The sequence below is a fragment of the Hyperoodon ampullatus genome, assembly GCF_949752795.1.
Source record: "Hyperoodon ampullatus genome assembly, chromosome: 4".
Taxonomy (NCBI): Eukaryota; Metazoa; Chordata; class Mammalia; order Artiodactyla; family Ziphiidae; genus Hyperoodon; species Hyperoodon ampullatus.
This window is the reverse complement of record NC_136917.1, coordinates 33,378,297-33,392,834: the sequence shown is the minus strand read 5'-3', so window position 1 is coordinate 33,392,834 and position 14,538 is coordinate 33,378,297.

The window sequence follows — 14,538 nt, the reverse complement described above, 5'->3', positions numbered from 1 at the left end:
TGTCAAAACCAAAAAAGTCATCTCCAAGACTGATGTTAGAGAAGTTACTGCCTGTGTTTTCTTCCAGGATTCTTATGGTATCGAGGCTTATGTTCAAGTCTGCCATTAAAAATTTTTTTTAATTGGAGTATAGTTGATTTACAATGTTGTATTTGTTTCAGGTGTACAGCAAAGTACATCAATTATACACATATCCACTCTTCTTTAGATTCTTTTTCCATATAGGTCATTTCAGAGTATTGAGTAGAGTTGCCTGTGCTATACAGTAGGTCCTTATTATCGTTTTTTAAAAATAATTTTATTTATTTATTTTTGGCTGTGTTGGGTCTTCGTTGCTGCATGTAGGCTTTCTCTAGTTGCAGTGAGTGGGGGCTACTGTTCGTTGTGGTGCACAGGCTTCTCATTGCAGTGGCTTCTCCTGTTGCAGAACATGGGATCTAGGCATGCAGGCTTCAGTAGTTGTGGCACGTGGGCTCAGTAGTTGTGGCTTGTGTGCTCTAGAGACCAGGCTCAGTAGTTGTGGTGCACAGGCTTAGTTGCTCCACGGCATGTGGGATCTTCCCAGACCAGGGATGGAACCTGTGTTCCCTGCATTGGCAAGTGGATTCTTATCCACTGCACCACCAGGGAAGTCCTCTATTTTTTCTATATTAGTGTGTGTATGTCTATCCCAGTCTTCCAATTTAGTTAATCCATTTTGAGTTGATTTTTGTGTATGGTGTAAGGTAGTGGTCCAGTTTCATTCTTCTGCATGTAGCTGTCCAGTTTTCATACACCGTTTATTGAAGAAACTGTCCTTTCCCCATTGTAAATTCTGGGTTCCTTTGCCAAAAATTAATTGACCATATAAGCATGGGTTTTTTTGAGCACTTTTCTTTTATTTTTATTATTTTTATTTTTATTTTTATTTTATTTTTTAATTTTTTTAACATCTTTACTGGAGTATAATTGCTTAACAATGGTGTGTTAGTTTCTGCTTTATAACACAATGAATCAGTTATACATATACATATATTCCCATATCCCCTCCCTCTTGCGTCTCCCTCCCACCCTCCCTATCCCACCCCTCCAGGCGGTCACAAAGCAGCGAGCCGATCTCCCTGAAGCATGGGGTTTTTTCCTTAGACTCTTCATTCTGTTCCACTGATCTATATATGTCTGTTTTATGCCAATACCGTACTGTTTTTATTACTTTACCTTTGTACTGTAGTTTAAATCAGGAAGCATTATGCTACCAGATTTGTTCTTTCTCAAGATTGCTTTGGCTATTCAGGGTCTTTGTGGTTCCATACAAGTTTTAGTATTGTTTGTTCTATTTTATGGAAGGTGCCATTGAAATTTTGATAGGGATTGCATTGAATTGTTCATTGCTTTGGGTAGTATGGATATTTTTCCACTCCATGAGGGCAAAATATCTTTCCATTTATTTGTATCTTCAATTTCTTTCATCAACATTTTATAAATTTCAGTATACAAATCTTTCACATCCTTGGTTAAATTTATTCTCAGGTATTCTATTCTTTTTAATGCAGTTGTAAATAGGATTGTTTTCTTTTTTTTGTCAGTGAAGTAGACAATTTTTTGGGTTTTTTTTTTGCAAAAGATAAAATTTAAGTTTATACTGATGTTTCCACAGGACTACAGGATTTTAGTCTCTCTACTAAATGTGTGTCTCTTTTCTCTCAGACTGAAATTCCTGGTTTTCAAGAGTTTGATCTAATCAGAATATGATCTGATTTGCTAATTACTAATTTGCTTTTTTAAAAAAAATATTGAAGTATACTTGATTTACAATGTTGTGTTTCAGGTGTACAGCAAAAGTGACTCAATTATATATAATCCTTTTTCAGATTATTTCCCATCATAGGTTATTACAAGATATTGAATATAGCTCCTTGTGCTAAATAATAGGTCCTTATTTATCTATTTTCTATATAGTAGTGTGTATCTGTTAATACCAAACTCCTAATTAGTATTGTTTTCTTAATTTCTCTTTTTGATAATTCATTGTTATTGCATAGAAATAGATTTTTGTATACTGATATTGTATCCTGCAGCTTTACTGAATTCGTTTATTGGTTCCAACAGATATGATGGAGTCTTTAGGGCTTTCTATATATAATGTCATGTCATCTGCAAATAGTGACAGTTTTACTTCTTTCTTTCCAATTTGGATGCCTTTTGTTTCTTTTTCTTGCCTAATTGTTGTAGCTTATCATCCAATACTATGTAGTGGGCATCTTTGTCTTGTTCGTGATCTTAGAGGAAAAACTCTCAGCTTTTCTGTATATTAATTTTGTATCCTGCAACTGTACCAAATTCATTAATGAGCTCTAGTAGTTTTTTGGTGATGTCTCTGGGATTTTCTATGTATAGTGTTATGTCATCTGCAAAAAGTGACAATTTTACTTCTTCCTTTCCAATTTGGATTCTCTCTCTCTCTCTCTGATTCCTGTGGCTAGGACTTCCAATACTATGTTGAATAAAAGTGGTAAGAATGGGCATCCTTGCCTTGTTCCTTATCTTAGAGGGAATACTTTCAGCTTTTCACTGATGAGTATGATGTTAATAGTGGGCTTGTAATATATGGTCTTTATTATGTTGAGGTACATTCCCTCTATGCCCACTTTATTGAGAATTTTTATCATAAATAGATGTTGGATTTTGTCAAACGCTTTTACTGCATCTATCGAGATGACCATGTGATTATTATCCTTCATTTTGTTAATGTGGTGTATCACATTGATGGATACACAGCTGTTGAACCATCCTTGCATCCGTGGAATAAATCTCACATGAACATGGTGTGTGATCCCTTTAATTTGTTGTTGAACTTTGTATAATAATAGTTTCTTCAGGATTTTTATATCTACGTTCTTCCTGACCTGTAATTTTCTCATGGAGTCTTGTCTGGCTTTCGTATGAGCAGAACGTTGGCCTTGTAAAAAGTGTTTGGAAGTGTTCTGTCCTGTGTTTTGGAAGAATTTGCAAAGGATTGATCATAGTTTTTCTCTAAATGTTTGTTCGAATTCACAAGTGAAGCCAGCTGGCTCTAGACTTTTCTTTGATGGGAGGTTTTAGATTACTGATTGAATCACCTTACTAGTAATTGGCCTGTTCAGATTTTCTATTTCTTCATGATTCAGCCTTGGTAGGTTGTATGTTTCTAGGAATTTCTTCTAGGCTGTCCAATTTTGGGGGAGTATAATTGTTCATAGAAGTATCTTCTTATCCTTTGTATTTCTGAGGTACATATTGTAACATCTCTCATTTCTGATTTTATTTATTTGGATCTTCTCCTTTTTGTCTTCGTGAGTCTAGCTAAAGGTTTTTCAGTTTATTTTATATTTTAACATCTTTATTGGAGTATAATTGCTTTACAATGTTGTTAGTTTCTACTGTATAATGAAGTGAATCAGGTATACGTATACATATATTCCCATATCTACTCCCTCTTGCATCTCCCTCCCACCCTCCCTATCCCACCATTGTAGATGGACACAAAGCCCGGAGTTGATCTCCCTGTGCTATGTGGTTGCTTCCCACTAGCTTTCTGTTTTACATTTGGTAGAGTATATATGTCCATGCCACTCTCTCACTTCATCACAGCTTACCGTGACCGCTCCCTGTGTCCTCAAGTCCATTCTCTACGTCTGCTCTTTTATTCCTGTCCTGCCCCTAGGTTCATCAGAACCTTTTTTATTTTTAGATTCCATACATGTGTGTTAGCATACGGGATGTGTTTTTCTGTTTCTGACTTACTTCACTCTGTATGACAAATTCTAGGTCCATCCACCTCATGACAAATAACTCAATTTCATTTCTTTTTATGGCTGAGTAATATTCCATTGTATATATGTGCCACATCTTCTTTTTCTATTTATTTATCAGTGACACTTAGGTTGCTTCCATATCCTGGCTTTTGTAAATAGTGCAGAAGAAAACATTTTGGTACATGACTGCTTTTGAATTATGTTTTCTCAGGGTATACGCCCAGTAGTGGGATTGGTGGGTCATATGGTAGCTCTATTTTTAGTTTTTTAAGGATCTTCCCTACTGTTCCCCATAGTGGCGGTATCAATTTACATTCCCAGCAACAGTGCAAGAGGGTTCACTTTTCTCCACACCCTTTCCAGCATTTACTGTTTCCAGATTTTTTGATGATGGCTATTCAGAATGGTGTGAGGTGATACCTCACTGTAGTTTTGATTTGCATTTCTCTAATGATTAGCGATGTTGAGCATCCTTTCATGTGTTTGTTGCCAATCTGTATATCTTCTTTGGAGAAATGTCTGTTTAGGTCTTCTGCCCATTTTTGGATTGCATTGTTTGTTATTTTGATATTGACCTGCATGAGCTGCTTGTATATTTTGGAGATAAATCCTTTGTCCGTTGCTTTGTTTGCAAATATTTTCTCCCATTCTCAGGGTTTGTCTTTTGCTCTTGTTTATGGTTTCCTTTGCTCTGCAAAGGCTTTTAAGTTTCATTAGGTCCCATTTGTTTATTTTTGTTTTTATTTCCATTTCTCTAGGTGGTGGGTCAAAAAGGATATTGCTGTGATTTATGTCATAGAGTGTTCTGCCCATGTTTTCCTCTAAGAGTTTTGTAGTGTTTGGCCTTACATTTAGGTCTTTAATCCATTTTGAGTTTATTTTTGTGTATGGTGTTAGTGAGTGTTCTAATTTCATACTTTTACATGTACCTGTCCAGTTTTCCTAGCTCCACTTTTTGAAGAGGGCTGTCTCTCCTCCGTTGTATATTCTTGCTTTATCAAAGATAAGGGGACCAGAGGTGTGCGGGTTTATCTCTGGGTTTTCTATCCTGTTCCATTGATCTATATTTCTGTTTTTTTGCCAGTACCATATTGTCTTGATTACCGTAGCTTTGTAGTATAGTCTGAAGTCAGGGAGCCTGATTCCTCCCACTCTGTTTTTCTTTCTCAAGGTTGCTTTGACTCTTTGGGGTCTTTTGTGTTTCATACTAATTGTAAAATTTTTTGTTCTAGTTCTGTGAAAAATGCCAATGGTAGTTTGATAGGGATTACAATGAATCTGTAGGTTTCTTTTGGTAGTAGAGTCATTTTCACAATGTTGATTCTTCAAATCCAAGAACATGGTATATATCTCTCCATCTGTTTGTATCATCCTTAATTTATTTAATAAGTGTCTTATAGTTTTCTGAATACAGGCCTTTTGTCTCCTTAGGTAGGTTGATTCCTAGGTATTTTATTCTTTTTGTTGCAGTGGTAAATGGGAGTGTTTCCTTAATTTCTCTTTCACATTTTTCATCGTTTAGTGTAAAGGAATGCCAGAGATTACTGTGTATTAATTTTACATCCTGGTACTTTACCAAATTCACAGATTAGCTCTAGTAGTTTTTTGGTAGCCTCTTTAGGATTGTCTATGTATAGTATCATGTCATTTGCAAGCAGGGACAGTTTTACTTCTTTTCTGATTTGGATTCCTTTTATTTCTTTTCCTTCTCTGATTGCCATGGCTAAAATTTCCAAATTTATGTTGAATAATAGTGGTGAGAGTGGACAGCCTTGTCTTGTTCCTGATCTTAGAGGAAATGGATTCAGTTTTATACCACTGAGAACGATGTTGGCTGTGGGTTTGTCATGTATTGCCTTTATTGGGTTGAGGTAAGTTCCCTCCACGCCTGGGTTCTGGAGAGATTTTATCATAAATGGGTGTTGAATTTTGTAGAGGCATTTTCTGCATTGATGGAGATGATCATATGGTTTTTCTCCTTCAGTTGGTTAATATGGTGTATCACATTGATTTATTTGCATATGTTGAAGAATCCTTGCATTCATGGAATAAACCCCACTTGATCATGTTGTATGATCCTTTTAATGTGCTGTTGGATTCTGTTTGCTAGTATTTTCTTGAGGATTTTTGCATCTATGTGCATCAGTGATATTGGCATGTAGTTTTATTTCTTTGTGACATCCTTGCCTGGTTTTGGTATCAGGGTGATGGTGGCCTCGTAGAATGAGTTTGGGAGTGTTCCTCCCTCTGCTGTATTTTGGAAGAGTTTGAGAAGGATAGGTGTTAGCTCTTCTGTAAATGTTTCATAGAATTCGCCCGTGAAGCCATCTGGTCCTGGGCTTTTGTTTGTTGGAAGATTTTTAATCACAGTTTCAATTTCAGTGCTTGTGATTGGTCTATTCATATTTTCTATTTCTTTCTGGTTCAGTCTTGGCAGGTTGTACATTTCTAAGAATTTGTCCATTTCTTCCAGGTTGTCCATTTTATTGGCATAGAGTTTCTTGTAGTAATCTCTCATGATCCTTTGTATGTTTGCAGTGTCAGTTGTTACTTCTCCTTTTTCATTTCTAATTCTATTTATTTGAGTCTTCTCCCTTTTTTTCTTGATCAGTCTGGCTAATGGTTTATCACTTTTGTTTACTTTCTCACAGAACCAGCCTTTGGTTTTATTGATCTTTGCTATCGTTTCCTTCCTTTCTTTTTCATTTATTTCTGATCTGATCTTTATGATTTCTTTCCTTCTGCTAACTTTGGGTTTTTTTTTTTTTTGTTCTTCTTTCTCTAATTGCTTTACCTGCACGGTTAGTTTGTTTATTTCAGATGTTTCTTGTTTCTTAAGGTAGGATTGTATTGCTATAAACTTCCCTCTTAGAACTGCTTTTGCTGCATCCCATAGGTTTTGGGTCGTCGTGTTTTCATTGTGATTTGTTTCTAGGTATTTTTTGATTTCCTCTTTGATTTCTTCAGTGATCTCTTGATTATTATGTAGTGTATTGTTTAGCCTCCATGTGTTTGTATTTTTTACAGATCTTTTCCTGTACTTGATATCTAGTCTCACAGTGTTCTGGTCGGAAAAGATACTTGATAGGATTTCCATTTTCTTAAATTTACCAAGGCTTGATTTGTGACCCAAGACATGATCTATCCTGGAGAATGTTCCATGAGCACTTGAGAAGAATGTGTATTCTGTTGTTCTTGGATGGAATGTCCTATAAATATCAATTAAGTCCATCTTGTTTAATGTATCATTTAAAGCTTGTGTTTCCTTATTCATTTTCATTTTGGATGATCTGTCCATTGGTGAAAGTGGGGTGTTAAAGTCCCCTTCTATGATTGTCTGACTGTTGGTTTCCCCTTTTATGGCTGTTACTATTTGCCTTATGTATTGAGGTGCTCCTATGTTGGGTGCATAAATATTTACAATTGTTATATCTTCTTCTTGGATCGATCCCTTGATCATTATGTAGTGTCCTTCTTTGTCTCTTGCAATAGTCATTATTTTAAAGTCTATTTTGTCTGATATGAGAACGGCTACTCCAGCTTTCTTTTGATTTCCACTTGCATGGAATATCTTTTTCCATCCCCTCACTTTCAGTCTGTACGTGTCCCTAGGTCTGAAGTGGGTCTCCTGTAGACAGCCTATATACGGGTTTTGTTTATGTATCCATTCAGCCAGTCTATGTCTTTTGGCCGAGCATGTAATTCATTTACATTTAAGGTAATTACCAATATGTATGCTCCTATTCCCATTTTCTTAATTGTTTTGGGTTTGTTATTGTAGGTCTTTTCCTTCTCTTGTGTTTCCTGCCTAGAGAAGTTCCTTTAGCATTTGTTGTAAAGCTGGTTTGGTGATGCTGAATTCTCTTAGGTTTGGCTTGTCTGTGAAGCTTTTAATTTCCCCATTAAATCTGAATGAGATCCTTGCTGGGTAGAGTAATCTTGGTTGTAGGTTTTTCTCCTCCTTCACTTTAAATATGTCCTGCCAATTCCTTCTGGCTTGCAGAGTTTCTGCTGAAAGATCACCTGTTAACCTTATGGGGATTCCCTTGTGTCTTATTTTTACCTTGCTGCTTTTAATATTTCTTGTTTGTATTTAATTTTTGTTAGTTTCATTAATATGTGTCTTGGCGGGTTTCTCCTTGGATTTATACTGTATGGGACTCTCTGTGCTTCCTGGACTTGATTAACTATTTCCTTTCCCATATTAGGGAAGTTTTCAACTATAATCTCTTCAAATATTTTCTCAGTCCTGTTCTTTTTCTCTTCTTCTTCTCTGACCCCTATAATTCAAATGTTGGTGCATTTAGTGTTGTCCCAGAGGTCTCTGAGACTGTCCTAAGTTCTTTTCATTCTTTTCTTTTTAATCTGCTCTGCAGTAGTTATTTCCACTGTTTTATCTTCCAGGTTACTTATCCGTTCTTCTGCCTCAGTTATTCTGCCACTGATCCCTTCTAGAGAATTTTTCATTTCATTCATTGAGTTGTTCATCATTGCTTGCTTGTTCTTTAGTTTTTCTAGTTCCTTGTTAAACGTTTTTTGTGTTTTCTCTACTCTATCTCCAAGGTTTTAGATCATCCTTTCTATGATTATCTGAATTCTTTCTCAGGTATACTGCCTTTTTCCTCTTCATTTGTTCAGCCTGATGGGTTTTTACCTTGATCCTTCACCGGCTGTGTGTTTCTCTGTCTTCTCATTTTTCTTAATTTACTGTTTTTGGGGTCTCCTTTTTGAAGGCTGCAGGTTCATAGTTCCCGTTTCTTTTGGTGTGTGTCCCCACTTGCTACGAGTGGTTTAGTGGGTTGTGTAGGCTTCCTATTGTAGGGGACTAGTGCCTGTGTTCTGGTCAATGAGGCTCGATATTGTCTTTCCTGTGGGCAGGTCCACGTCTGGTGGTGTGTTTTGGGTTGTCTTGGCCTTATTATGATTTTAGGCAGCCTCTCTGCTAATGGATGGTGTTGTGTCCCTGGCTTCCTAGTTGCTTGGCATAGGGTGTCCAGCACTGTAACTTCCTGGTCGTTAGTGAAGCTGGGTATTGGCGTTGAGATGGACATCTCTGGGAGATTTTTGCCATTTCATATTATGTGGAGCTGGGAGATCTCTTGTGGACCAGTGTCCTGAAGTTGGATCTCCCACCTCACAGGCACAGCCCTGACTCCTGGCTGGAGCACCTAGAGCCTTTCATCCACAGGGCTCAGAATAAAAAATAAGAAAGAAAGAAAGAATGAAAGAATGAAAGAAGATAAAATAAAATAAATTTATTAAAATAAAAAGTAGTTATTAAGAAAAAAGTTTTTAAAAGTAAAAAAAAACAAAACAAAAAAAATAACGGACAGAACCATAGAACAAATGGTAAAAGCAAAGCTATACACACAAAATCACACAAAGAAGCATACACATACACACTCACAAAAAGAGAAAAAAGGGAAAATATATGTATATCTTTGCTCCCCAAGTCCACCTCCTCAATTTGGGTAGATTCGTTGTCTATTCAGGTATCCCCCAGATGCAGGGTACATCAAGTTGATTGTGGAGATTTAATCTGCTGCTCCTTTGGCTGCTGGGAGAAATTTCCCTTTCTCTTCTTTGTTCGCATAGCTTCTGGGATTCATCTTTGGATTTGGAACCGCCTCTGCATGTAGGTCACCTTAAGGCGTCTGTTCTTCATTCAGACAGGACGGGGTTAAAGGAGCAGCTACTTCGGTGGCTCTGGCTCAGTCAGTCCAGGGTAAGAGAGGGGCACAGAAAGCGGGCCGAGCCTGCGTCAGCAGAGGCCAATGTGACGTTGCAACAGCCTGAGGTGTGCCATGCCTTCTCCCGGGGAAGTTGTCCCTGGATCACGCAACCCTGGCAGTTGTGGGCTGCACAGGTTCTGGGGAGGGGAGGTGTGGAGAGTGACCTGTGCTTGCACACACGCTTTTTGATGGCTGCAGCAGCAGCCGCAGTGTCCCATGCCCGTCTCTCATTCGACGCTGATAGCCGTGGCTCGCACCTGTCTCTGGAGCTCCTTTAAATGGCGCTCTTAATCCCCTCTTCTGGCGCACTAGGAAACAAAGAGGGAAGAAAAAGTCTCTTACATATTCAGTAGCTGCAGACTCTTTCCCAGACTCCCTCTCGGCTAGCTGTGGTGCACTAGTCCCTTCAGGTGGAGTTCGCACAGCCAACCCCAGTCCTCTCTCTGGGATCCAACCAAAGCCCGAGCCTCAGCTCCCAGTCCGCGCCAGCCCCGGTGGCAGAGCAGACAAGCCTCAGACTGGTGAGTGCTGGGCGGCAGCGTTTCTCTGTGCGGGAAGGTCTCTGCTTTGCCCTCCGCACCCCTGTTGCTGCGCTCTCGTCCATGGCTCTGAATCTTGCCCCCTTCGCCACCCACAGTCTCTCCCCCCGAAGGGGCTTCCTAGTGTGTCGAAACCTTTCCTCCTTCACAGCTCCCTCCCACTGGTTCAGGTCCCATCCCTATTCTTTTGTCTCTGTTTTTTCATTTTTCTTTTGGCCTACCCAGGTATGTGGGGAATTCCTTTCCTTTTGGGAGGTCTGAGATCTTCTGTTAGCCTACAGCAGGTGTTCTATAGGAGCAGTTCCACATGCAGATGTATTTGTGATGTAGCTGTGGGGTGAAGGTGATCTTCGCATCTTACTCTTCCACCATCTTGCAGCTCCTCCCTTTCTTTTTTCTTCTTCTTCTGGGACACCTATAAGTCGAATGTTGGTACATTTAATGTTTTCCCAGAGGTCTCTGAGACTGTCCTCAATTTTTTCTTTCTTTTTTTAAACATCTTTATTGGAGCATAATTGCTTTACAATGGTGTGTTCGTTTCTGCTTTATAACAAGGTGAATCAGTTATACATATACATATGTTCCCATATCTCTTCCCTCTTGCATCTCCCTCCCTCCCACCCTACCTATCCCACTGCTCTAGGTGGTCACAAAGCACTGAGCTGATCTCCCTTTGCTATGTGGCTGCTTCCCACTAGTTATGTATTTTATGTTTGGTAGTGTATGTAAGTCCATGCCACTCTCTCAGTTTGTCACAACTTACCATTCCCCATCCTCATATCCTCAAGTCCTTTCTCTGGTAGGTCTTTGTCTTTATTCCTGTCTTACCCCTAGGTTCTTCATGACATGTTGTTTCCTTAGATTCCATATATATGTGTTAGCATATGGTATTTGTCTTTCTCTTCTGACTTACTTCACTCTGTATGACAGACTCTACACCCATCCACCTGACTACAAATAACTCAATTTCGTTCCTTTTTATGGCTGAGTAATATTCCATTGTATATATGTGCCACATCTTCTTTATCCATTCATCCGATGATGGACACTTAGGTTGCTTCCATCACCTGGCTATTGTAAATAGAGCTGTAATGATCATTTTGGTACATGACTCTTTTTGAATTATGGTCTTCTCATGGCATATGCCCAGTAGTGGGATTGCTGGGTTGCATGGTCGGTCAATTTGTAGTTTTTTAAGGAACCTCCATACTTTTCTCCATAGTGGCTGTATCAGTTTACATTCCCACCAACAGTGCAAGAGTGTTCCCTTTTCTCCACACCCTCTCCAGCATTTATTCTTACTAGATTTTTTGATGATGGCCATTCTGCCCAGTGGGAGATGATATCTCATTGTAGTTTTGATTTGCGTTTCTCTAATGGTTAATGATGTTGAGCATTCTTTCATGTGTTTGTTGGCAATCTGTATGTCTTCTTGGAGACATGTCTATTTAGGTCTTCTGCCCATTTTTGGATTGGGTTGTTTTTTTGTTATTGAGTTGAAATAGCTGCTTTTAAATTTTGGAGATTAATCCTTTGTCAGTTGCTTCATTTTCAAATATTTTCTCCCATTCTGAGGGTTGTCTTTCGGCCTGGTTTATGGTTTCCTTTGTTGTGCAAAAGCTTTTAAGCTTCATAGGTCCCACTTGTTTATTTTTGTTTGTATTTCCATTTCTCTAGGAGGTGGGTCAAAAAGGATGTTGCTGTGATTTATGTCACAGAGTGCTCTGCCTATGTTTTCCTCTAAGAGTTTGATAGTATCTGGACTTACATTTAGGTCTTTAATCCATTTTGAGCTTATTTTTGTGTATGGTGTTAGAGAGTGTTCTCATCTCATACTTTTACATGTACCTCTCCAGTTTTCCGAGCACCACCTATTGAAGAGGCAGTCATTTCTCCACTGTATATTCTTGTCTCCTTTATCAAAGATAAGGTGGTCATATGTGCGTGGGTTTATCTCTGGGCTTTCTATCCTGTTCCATTGATCTATCTTTCTGTTTTTGTGCCAGTACCATACTGTCTTGATTACTGTAGCTTTGTAGTATAGTCTGAAGTCAGGGAGCCTGATTCTTCCAGCTTCGTTTTTTGTTCTCAAGATTGCTTTGCTTATATGGGGTCTTTTGTATTTCCATACATATTTTAAAATATTTTGTTCTAGTTCTGTGAAAAATGCCAGTGGTAGTTTGATAGGCATTGAATCTGTAGATTGCTTTGGGTAGTAGAGTCATTTTCTTAATGTTGATTCTTCCTATCCAATAACATGGTATATCTCTCCATCTATTTGTATCATCTTTAATGTCTTTCATCGGTGTCTTATAATTTTCTGCATACAGGTCTTTTGTTTCCTTATGTAGGTTTATTCCTAGATGCTTTATTCTTTTTGTTGCAGTGGTAAATGGGAGTGTTTTATTAATTTCACTTTCAGATTTTTCATCATAATTGTATAGGAATGCCAGAGGTTTCTGTGCGTTAATTTTGTATCCTGCTACTTTAACAAATTCATTGATTATCTCTTGTAGTTTTCTGGTAGCATCTTTAGGATTCTCTATGTAGAGTATCATGTCATCTGCAAATAGTGATAGCTTTTCTTCTTCTTTTCCAATTTGGATTCCTTTTATTTCCTTTTCTTCTCTGATTGCTGTGGTTAAAACTTCCAAAACTATGTTGAATAAGAGTGGTGACAGTGGGCAACCTTGTCTTGTTCCTTATCTTAGTGGAAATGGTTTCAGTTTTTCACCATTGAGGACGATGTTGCCTGTGGGTTTGTCATAGATGGCCGTTATTGTGTTGAGGATATTTCCCTCTATGCCTACTTTCTGTAGGGTTTTTTAAAATCATCAATGGGTGTTGAATTTTGTCGAAAGCTTTCTCTGCATCTGTTGATATGATAATATGGTTTTTCTCCTTTAAATTTTTTATATGGTTTATTACGTTGATTTTTTTGCATATATTGAAGAATCCTTGCATTTTTGGAATAAATCCCACTTGATCATGGTGTGTGATCCTTTTAATGTGCTGTTGGATTTTGTTTGCTAGTATTTTATTGAGGATTTTTGCATCTATATTCATCAGTGATATTGGCCTGTAGTTTTGTTTCTTTGTAACCTCTTTGTCTGGTTTTGGTATCAGGGTGATTGTGGCCTCATAGAATGAATTTGGGAGTGTTCCTCATTCTGCTATATTTTGGAAGAGTTTGAGAAGGATAGGTGTTAGCTCTTCTCTAAATGTTTGATAGAATTCGTCTGTGAAGCCATCTGGTCCTGGGCTTTTGTTTGTTGGAAGATTTTTAATCACAGTTTCAAAATCAGTGCTTGTGATTGGTCTATTCATATTTTCTGTTTCTTCCTGATTCAGGCTTGACAGGTTGTGCATTTCTAAGAATTTGTCCATTTCTTGCAGGTGGTCTATTTTATTGGCATAGAGTTGCTTGTAGTTATCTCTCATCTTTTGTATTTCTGCAGTGTCAGTTGTTACTTCTCCTTTTTCACTTCTAATTCTATTGATTTGAGTCTTCTCCCTTTTTTTTTCTTGATGAGTCTGGCTAATGGTTTATCAATTTTGTTTATCTTCTCAAAGAACCAGTGTTTAGTTTTATTGATCTTTGCTATCGTTTCCTTCATTTCTTTTTCATTTATTTCTGATCTGATCTTTATGAGTTCTTTCCTTCTGCTAACTTTGGGAGTTTTTTGTTCTTCTTTCTCTAATTGCTTCAGGTGCAAGGTTAGGTTCGTTTTTCGAGATGTTTACTGTTTTTAAGGTGGGATTGTAAACTTCCCTCTTAGAAATGCTTTTGCTGCATCCCAAACGTTTTGGGTCATCGTGACTCCATTGTCATTTGTTTGTAGGTATTTTTTGATTTCCTCTTTGATTTCTTCAGTGATCACTTAGTTATTTAGTAGTGTATTGTTTAGCCTTCATATGTTTGTAGTTTTTACAGATCTTTTCCTGTAATTGATGTCTAATCTCATAGCGTTGTGGCCCGAAAAGGTACTTGATACAATTGCAGTTTTCTTAAATTTACCAAGGCTTGATTTGTGACCCAAGTTATGATCGATCCTGGAGAATGTTCCATGTGCACTTGAGAAAAATTTGTATTCTGTTGTTTTTGGATGGAATGTCCTATAAATATCTATTAAGTCCATCATGTTTAATTTATTATTTAAAGATTGTGTTTCCTTTTTTATTTTCATTTTGGATGATTTGTCCATTGGTGAAAGTGGGGTGTTAAAGTCCCCTACAATGATTGTGTTACTGTCGATTTCCCTTTTTATGGCTGTTAGTATTTGCCTTATGTATTGAGGTGCTCCTATGTTGGGTGCATAAATATTTACAATTGTTATAGCTTCTTCTTGGATCGATCCCTTGATCATTATGTAGTATCCTTTTTGTCTCTTGTAATAGTCTTTATTTTAAAGTCTATTTTGTGTGACATGAGAATTGCTACTTCAGCTTTCTTTTGATTTCCATTTGCATGGAATATCTTTTTCAATCCCCTCA